This window comes from Camponotus floridanus, unplaced genomic scaffold (genome assembly GCF_003227725.1).
Source record: "Camponotus floridanus strain SB8 unplaced genomic scaffold, Cflo_v7.5 scaffold149, whole genome shotgun sequence".
In the NCBI taxonomy this organism is placed as follows: domain Eukaryota; kingdom Metazoa; phylum Arthropoda; class Insecta; order Hymenoptera; family Formicidae; genus Camponotus; species Camponotus floridanus.
The window spans coordinates 82,670-90,368 of NW_020229269.1; positions in this window are offsets into that span (position 1 = coordinate 82,670).

The following is a 7,699-nucleotide window of genomic DNA, read 5'->3' on the forward strand; positions in this document are numbered from 1 at the left end:
TTCAGCATTATTTCTAGCATATATGTTGTTTGTGTGTGTCGTGAGCGTGTGTCATTTTTAATTAATTTAAATCGTTTAATTTCTATTTACATTCAGAAAAAAAAATATGATGCTTATCTTTCTTAATATTTGTTAATAAGAATAATTAAAAATTTTATAATAATTTTAAAAATCTTATATGTAATAATCTGTTTAAAATATTGTTATACATATATCATACAGATTATCAAACAAGTATAGAATATAATATAATATAAATCAATTAAAAATAATAAAAAAGTTATTAGTAAAAATATTAATTTATGGCATTATTTGCAAGCGCGCAGATATGTGTATAAAATGAATATATGTGTATGTACGTACGTGTATGCGTGCGTGCATGCATGCGTGCGTACGTACGTGCGTGCGCGCGTGCGTGCGTATGTATGTGTGTGCGTATGTATGTGTATGCTTACAGTTTGTATAAACAAATATTTTTATTTAAATTTAAAAAATTAAGAAATTATATGCGACATTTTAAAATTTGCTACAAAATTCATATTAATTTATAAATAGTAATATATTACTATATGGCACGTATTTATAGTCCATTCCTATATTTCAGATCAACTTAAATATGGTTCTAAGTCGTTTTAATATTCCATCCAGCCAATAAGATGGCCGTATTACATTTTTAGAGCTTACTTAAAACGATTTTAAATATAATATAAGAATGAACTATGAATATGGATTTATGAGACATTTTTGATATTAAGTAAACGTATAACCAGTAAGCAAATTGCATTCAATCTGTTAACAAATCGACAGTAAATTCAATCAAAAGTTTGTAGTAGATTGGCATCAACTGTTCGCATTAAACTTGTGTTTTGATAACAGAGCCTACTAACATGTTTAACAACAAATTGATAATAGAAATCAAGCGAGAACAATGCATACGCAATTTAATGGTAGACAGCAAAAACCGAGCAGGACTTACAGCTCTTATCCATTTAAATAGAATAATAACATAGATCGATATTCATATGCGAAAACTTAATTTAATTCGATTTCAGTGATATTAAGCTACATTAATATTATAGTAATTATATTAATATCATAATAATATTTAGTACAATAAAATTGAATATTACAAGCTCATAAATATTACAAGAGAATAAACAATAAATTAATTGTAACTTTTCTTTGATAAATATAATATATAATGTATATTATATTTCAATTATATTCCATATCACGAACGGTCGATTCAATTTAAATAAATAATAAAATAATTATAAAAATAATTAAATTAAATTAATAAAAGTCCAGATATATAATTTATATAAAAATTAAACTTCTATTTTGTACTTCAAATAGTATAAATGATTATTTATTTCTACCGTCGATTTTCCAATCAATTTAATATCCTGAATTTTCGATTTATATCAGAAATCAGAAATTAATATAAATATTTAATCTATATTATTAATTAGTGCCTTGTAGACTTTATATTCATTTTTACTACAAAAATTTAAATACGAAAGAATAGAAAGTGCATAGCAAGAAGCAAAGGAATTAAATCAAATATTATAAGCTCTTCAATACAGATCTACATTTATTTTAATGAAAAATAAGAAAATACAAATTCTGTTCGATTTTTGCTACCAATTTGCCATTATATTGCATGCATGCATATCTTGTTTGGTTTTTTACTAATTTAGCGTCAAGTCATATTTTCAAATCCTGCCCGATTTCTGCCAATCTAACATCAGATCATGTTAACAGATCTTGTTCGGTTTCTGCGGCCAATCTTTCCACTTAATGGATAATATAGCTCTTATCAAATGTGTATCAAATGTGTAGCTTATTGGTAACAACAAACACTTGTAATGTAATACTTGTAACAAACAACTACTAAAATCTGTTTGAACAGATTTGACCTACTGGGTAAAAGCTTTTAAATCTCTTATAATAAATATTTAATTTTTCAAATAAAAGTTAATAACTGTTAATAAATGTGAGAATTAAAGTATAATTTAATCATGTATGTATATATAGCATATGTATGCATGTATAAGTATATGCATAAATGTGTATATATTGCGTATGTAGTTTATATAATAAGAGCTAAAACTAAAATTGTATATAATAAATGTACATAATAATTGTATATACAATTAGATATACTAAAATTGTAACTTGTTTGTCTCAAAACCTGCGGTAAGTGACCAAAATTTAGAATAACAGTGTAACAATTATAGCGCATCAATTACTAAGATTAAACTTGTTAAAATATATAAAAGTAATTGATAAAGTTACACTGGAATCTCTTAATAATAATATATTTCAAAAGAAGATATTGCATCCTTTCCATGTGCTAAATAACATAAAAAAAGGGTAATGACAGCGCAACACAGAGTTACGGACGCAATGTCCTCTCTCAATGGCATAGAAAGGACGTATTCATGCAAGTCTAATGATAAATAATGAACCATGTGAAACGATACTTTTTACGGGCCTAAGTAACTTAATGAAGTAAAGATAATCTCGTTATAGTGTATTAGATCTATATATGATCTATTTCCAATAAGTTCCAGTGTATATCTAATGATCATTATAAGCATTTGTCATTTAATGGCAGTAATAAAAAGTATATACTTATTTGATACTAAGAAATCTTCTTTTTTTGTAAAAATATACTATTTGTATCACTAACAATAAATATAAGCGATATAAATGTTTTAATGAAATATGTGACAAATGGATTTAAAATTGCACAAAAAAGAGTAATCTAAGAGTACATTAAATATGTTTTGATAAAGTCAACATCTTTGATGTAATTATAGATGGTTATATATTCTTAAGCCACATGCTTATTTTATAATTAATTATAGCAATAAAAAATAATTATAATAAAACAAAAATAGATTATTTCGTTGCGCCAAATCTTTTACTTTTACAAAGTGTAACTTTGTTACCGTTGTTTTTTCCTATTGGTTTTTTGTGAAAAGATCGTTTAAGAATTAAAAACATTTTAATAAGATAACAAAACTCATCATAAAAACTCATCATATATATTCATATAACTATAATTAATACAACATCCTGTAACATATATTATTGCATATTACTTTTCTATATATTTCTCATATGTATCCAGATATTTTTTCTACTAGTATATCAAAGCATCGGAAAAATCAGGAGCCAAGCATTACGATTTCCTTTCATTACGACATGCTGAGAATTGTGGCATCAATTACATATTGCTTTCCATCAAAGTGTTTTTTTCAGGGATTCAAGAAAATTATTTGATGTAAAATAAGATTTAGATGAATGCATGAAGTGTTGGGACACTGCGATAAGTGCTAGATCATCTGCCCTATATTTTTGACCTTACACTAACAATAAGTGATTTCTATCTTTGAATCTCTAAAGAAGCATTTGATTGAAAAACGATATGAAATAATATGAAATAATTAATACTGCAAATTTAACCATAATGTCTTGGTTCTAGAATCTTAATACTGTTTTCTTTGCTGCTAGAATTAATATCTTAAGTTGCACCAATTGATGAAATAAATGTTTAGATACATACTGGGAATATGTAGAAAATTTTAATATACATAATAATTGTTACAGATTAAGTATAAATGTACATATATGTGAATACATATATTCTCTCAAGCTAAATCTTATTTAATGAAATGTTCTCATATTTCTGAAAAGAAAACAGTTTATATATTTCTTATCATCAAAAGTATAAAAATCATAAAAAATGATATTTCTTTTAAAATTTTTTATATAAGTATATTGTAAAAATCTTTGAAACAAAAATGAAACAATATTTTTATTATAAAGTTTTTTTTCGTAAAGTTTCCGCTCTTATTTTCTAATAACACATCTACAGAATGAAATAAATAATGTGTTGCGCACATTCTCTATAGAATAATTGCGCATATTCTTTATAGAAATTGCAATACTTAATTATATTTATATAGCATGATTATTTAAGTATCCATTTTATATTAATGTGATCAACACACATTAGTATTTAGAAAAACAAAGTAATTTTTTATTAGAACTATTCAATTCTTTTTAAAATTATATAGTATATTTCTTAATCAATTTTTTCTAAAATCACAAATTTTAATATTTTTTTTAAGCATTTTTCTCAAATATATCGATAAATAAGGATATATAATGTACTAATATTGAAATATTAAAAATCATGGCCATATATATATATATATATATATATATATATATATATATATATATGGTCATGATACGAATAATATACGTATATATATATATGTATATATATATATATATATATATATATACATATATATATCATTCGTATGTGTGCATATAAGTTGAACGTACCTGAGAAAAAATAGATTTATGTAATTATGTAAGATCATATATAAATATATATGAATATAATAATTGGCCATATAAAATTTGATCCGAAATTTGGCGCGATATGATCATATATTTATATAATCTTTTTTGGCTAGATCTCATTATCAGATGTAAATCTATATATTATCGGTTATGAAGAGATTTGATTATATACTTTGTATTATATGTCAATAATAAATAATAACATTTAAAATTTGGCATAATATGATATCCCGGGAAAAAAAGTCTATGTGCATTTATATAAAAAAAGTAAAATTATATACAGTCTTATATGATTATATATAATATCACATATGATTTTATCAGAGCATACGTTTTTGTATATGCTTAGATATGATGTCCATCTCTGACCATTTTTAATCATAAAAAATGATATTAGATACCTCATGTCATTTTGTACAATCAGACATAGTCAGATACTGATATCATATCTAAACATGTATAAAACCAAAGCAAAGGTTAGTTTCATGTATGCTTTAATATAAATCATATATGATATTATATATAATCGTTTCCCGATTCAGCGACTTCGCCCCGATATTTTTCTCGTCTACATCTCTTCAGGGGGGTAAAGAGGGTTTATAGAATTCTCAAAAAGGAGAATCTATATCTTGGTAAATGCACCAAGTGAAAAATATGCATATGTTTCGTGCTCGTTTAAATTATCGCGAACAATTAAAATTTACGCGCATTACCATCCGCGGTGGTTCTTATTCACTAGTTTCTTGTCGTGTTGTTTATATATAATCATTTAAGATTATATATGATTTTACTTTTTTTTATATAGACAAATATAATTTTTCCTAATTATAAGAAACATGTCGCGCACACGAAAGTCGAGTTGCGTAGAAGTCGCAAATTAAGAATATATTCTTATTCATTAAGAATTTACAATTTTTTCGGTGTACCATTTAGCTGTTTCTATAATAATATAAATATAACTAATTGTTTTTAAATACTGCATAATAATTAATTAAATATATAATACACGATATAATTTTTAGGAAAAGTTATATTTGTCTATATAAAAAAAGGTAAAATCATATATAATCTTAAATGATTATATATAATATCATATATGATTTATATCAAAGCATACATGAAATTAACCTTTGCTTTGGTTTTATACATGTTTAGATATGATATCAGTATCTGACTATGTCTGATTGTACAAAATGACGTGAGGTATCTAATATTATTTTTTATCATCAGAAATGGTCAAAGATGAACATCATATCTAAGCATACATCATATCTAAGCATACAAAAACGTATGCTCTGAGAAAATCATATGTGATATTATATATAATCATATAAGACTGTATATACTTTTACTTTTTTTTATATAAATAGACATGGACTTTTTTTCCCGGGTATGTAATCATTTAGCTATTAGATCTAATTACATATAAAAACAGATCTGATCGAATATGATCATATAAATATAAAATCATATCGCGCCAATTTTCAGATATTATATATTATATGTAATCATATAAAATTATATACATCATCAGATCTTTTCGTATCTATTTATGCATATTTATATCTGAACATATTATACCCATTTTTTCTCGGATATATATATGTGCGTGCATATAATATAATATTATGGAAATATTTTTATTATAAAAGTTATCTTTACAAAAATCATATATTTTTATTACAAAAATAAATCAATTTTTTACATATTTTTTAAATATCAAGATATATTATGTGCATTATAATTTTTACAGAATAAATATACTTTCCAATTTATCCTATTAAAACTATCAACTTAAAATGACTTATAATACAACTCAAAATGACATATAATAACCGTTACAATTCATATAAATGAAAAACGTTCATTCTGCGTATGTAGTATTAGAAGAAGAGTGAAAACTAGAAAAAAATTAAAAATAGAAATTATTTGGTTTCAGTGATTTAAAAATGCAAAAGTTTAATATAAACCTAAACGAAATATATAAAGAAAATACATATTAAAGTATGCATAGAAAAATACCTTATAGTTATATTAGTCATATATAGAAATGCCTTATGATTGTATTAGCTATATATAATCCTTACAAAAAAGACTAAATTATTAATGTAAAAGTATTAATGTTTATTCTTTACGAATAAAAATGAGTAAGATATACATATATATACAGGGTGAGTCATTTTAATCAATACACTCGAATATCTCGAAAACAGCACTCTTCAGAAAGAAATGTTTCAAACAAAAATTGTAGAGTGTGAAGGGGGACATAAGATGGTAGCATTGGTTTGACCTTGGAAAGTCATTTGAAGGTCACATAAAAGTCACTTTTAATTTCTTAAATTGAACCCACTATTTTTTATTACATATTCTTGTAGCTTATCTCGAGAGCTTTCCAAAACACTACAGACAAATGTTTTTTCATTAAGTACTTTTTGAGTTATAAGGCTTCAAAGTTTGCAGTACTTCGATATAAAATGCAAAATATCTCGTAAAATATTTAGTTTTCGGTAGTCTTACCCTAATACTTTTATGCACAGGATAATGAGACAAAACTATTGGTGCAAAGAAAACGTATGATTGTTTATAATAAAAAATGTGTAATTTGCAATGCACTTTTTGTTATAAACAATCATACGTTTTCTTTGCACCAATAGTTTTGTCTCATTATCCTGTGCATAAAAGTATTAGGGTAAGACTACCGAAAACTAAATATTTTACGAGATATTTTGCATTTTATATCGAAGTACTGCAAACTTTGAAGCCTTATAACTCAAGAAGTATTTAATGAAAAAACATTTGTCTGTAGTGTTTTGGAAAGCTCTCGAGATAAGCTACAAGAATATGTAATGAAAAATAGTGGGTTCAATTTAAGAAATTGAAGGTGACTTTTATGTGACCTTCAAATGACTTTCCAAGGTCAAACCAATGCTACCATCTTATGTCCCCCTTCACATCCTACAATTTTTGTTTGAAACATTTCTTTCTGAAGAGTGCTGTTTTCGAGATATTCGAGTGTATTGATTAAAATGACTCACCCTGTGTATATATATATATATATATATATATATATATATATATATATATATATATATATATAGTTAAACAAAATATTTTCTTAATTTAATAATAATTTTAAAAATTTATTTACATTAATTTCAATTTAAATTATTTCCTGATTTTTATAATATGATTGATGAAAGACAAATTTTTGAAAAGTTTTAAAATTTTCGAAAAATTTTAAACATGAATATGCCTTATATACATGTAATTTACTTGATCGGATTTTATAATAAATAATGATAATACATTTTTA